Source organism: Aplysia californica, unplaced genomic scaffold (assembly GCF_000002075.1).
Source record: "Aplysia californica isolate F4 #8 unplaced genomic scaffold, AplCal3.0 scaffold00575, whole genome shotgun sequence".
In the NCBI taxonomy this organism is placed as follows: domain Eukaryota; kingdom Metazoa; phylum Mollusca; class Gastropoda; order Aplysiida; family Aplysiidae; genus Aplysia; species Aplysia californica.
The window spans coordinates 345,565-347,897 of NW_004797845.1; the positions used below are offsets into that span (position 1 = coordinate 345,565).

A 2,333-nucleotide genomic window follows, 5' to 3' on the forward strand; every position below is an offset into this window, starting at 1 on the left:
TAAAAATGCCTCTGTAGTTTTGAGCTTTGGGTATCCATGCGTCTATTCATTCTCACCAGTTGCTATTTACGTTCCCATACTCTCTTTTGAATTCTTTTTGTACGTTATTCATGTTACTTATCACCATATCCCACACACACACTTTCCGCGTTTTCTCCCTCTTTTTCTGCGTTCAATATCGTTCTATTTTTCTTTCCCTCCCACCCTCTCTCTTTCTCTCTCTCTCTCTCTCTCTCTCTCTCTCTCTCTCTCTCTCTTTCTTTCTCTATCTCCTTCTCTCCCTCTTTCCGACTTTCTCTGTTTATGCTCTCACCCTTTCATCCTTTCTACCCCTCTTTTTTTGTTCTTTCCTTCCGTCAAAAACTTGCAACCGCCCAGAGTTAGAAAGACGCTGTCTCAATGAACTCGTTTCATCGGAGCCCTCGGACGGAACTTTCGCCACCAGCAAAGCCAGCCGGTTTGTGCGCCCGACTCTACGATAAAATTACAAAATTGCTACAATTGTTGTGAAAATAAAATAATAAACTAAATTCCTTTCTTTGGCACCAATACCCCCAAAACCACATCCCCCCTCCCCCATTCCACCCTTTTCACCTCAAGAAATCACATTTTGTCGACTCCGACAACAGTAAACATCGCTTGGATCTCGATGAAACGTTTCTTTTTTCGGCTGTGTTCACATTTATTACGCCGTCTTCAGGACACTCGATCATGGTAATCTACCAACAAATAAGGAGGTCGTTTTGCTCAGAGAATATTATAATGTTCACAGAAAGCATCTCCTTGCCGAACTGGGCACGATAACTACATTGTAACTTGATACCAAAATAAGAGCCTGTCTCATTTGGTTGTCATGGCAACGAATAAACAAAGGAGCGTTACGCATGCCATTTATAGAGGAGATCAATTCAAGCACAAAGCTAGAAGTAAACAATTAATCTTTTTCTCGTGGTGACACAGTCTTGTCTCTCTACTTTTGGTGTGTGTTAGTAAGCGTTTTTACCGCACTTTCAACTCAATAAGGTCATATGGATGCCGAAATTAGAAGTGCTACAGGAGAGTAACAAACATAAAAAGCTTAATACGTTATTGGTGACTTTGTCAGTAGGATACATGGGTCGCGGGCCATGCTCCCCAACAATTGATGAACAAATAACGATGGGAAAAACCCTTCAGAAAGACTAATTGGTATCATTAAAGAGTTTTACGGCACTTGCAACATATTAATAGGTCCTAAAAATGCGGAAATTTCAAACATTTTTTTGTATGAGTTTACGGCATTTACAACACAATTAGGTCATACAAGTACGGAAAATTAGACGCCTTACTAGAGAGTAACATACAAATAGAAGATGGGGAGAGATTAAAAAACAACAACCGATTATTATTAAACTCAAATTTATTGAAAGAATATAACAAAACAATCTCCAACATTGATAATCACAAACACAATGAACCCGGAAGACTGAACAAAACCTCACGCAGAGCGAATTGATGAGATTCCTGGGTTTCCCACCACGACATCAAATGAAAACAACAATGTCGAATGGCGGGCATCTTTGCCACGGTCGGAGTCAGCGAGAATTTGTGAGATAGCACAAGGATCTCCCTCACCTTCCTCCCTATTCTGATTTCGCTTTCAACACACTGACGTCCTTAAACCCAAACCACCACCCCTCCGACCCCAACCTTTAAAAAATGTCCTGGTACATATTATAATGCCTGCAATTTCTGCTTTTGTGACTGTCAGGCTGGCTCGGTGTGTTTGAAAAATGTAAAGCACTAAGACTTGGACACTGTAAAGATCATTTTTATGCAGGAAAAAACACGCAAAATACGCAGGGCACAGAAATCACAGGGTTAAACTAAGGCCAAGCTCATCGACTAAGAACTGAAAAAAGTAAGAAAAAACAAACAAGATACTCAAAACAGAAACAAGAAGGGAAATCAAAGAAATAGGACCCACCTGTACCGTTCGCCAACCTCCTGCAGGCTGGCTGGATGAAGTAGATTGAACTTTGCAGTCTTTATTAAGTGAACATTCTTTACGGACTCTTTAGAGTCTGTGTATGTCTTGCCACGTTGCTAATTTCGCCTGTACATGTCAGAGCCAACTCGGGTTGAATGAGGTACAACATCTTACAATAAAGACGCTCCTGAACAAACTGACCTTCTCGGGAATCAAACTCCCACGTTCTGTTTTCGACGGTGAAAAAGACCAACCATTACTCCGCAGAAGCCGGTTTTGTGAGGCCTTCGGAATTCCTTGGCCTCTGGGTGTCTGTCTGTCTGTCTGTCTGTCTGTCTGTCTGTCTGTCTGTCTGTCTGTCTGT

At 41.5% G+C, this 2,333-nt stretch overlaps 2 protein-coding genes across 2 annotated transcripts in view; one reads left to right on the top strand and one right to left on the bottom strand.

Annotated features, from left to right (window-relative positions):
• Nucleotides 1–2,333, bottom strand: part of LOC100533330 (Rab3) — a gene marked incomplete at its 5' end in the record, with an annotated part of 19,547 nt that overhangs the window by 13,444 nt on the left and 3,770 nt on the right.
• Nucleotides 1–2,333, top strand: part of LOC101860766 — a 19,595-nt gene that overhangs the window by 955 nt on the left and 16,307 nt on the right. The window lies entirely within an intron of this gene.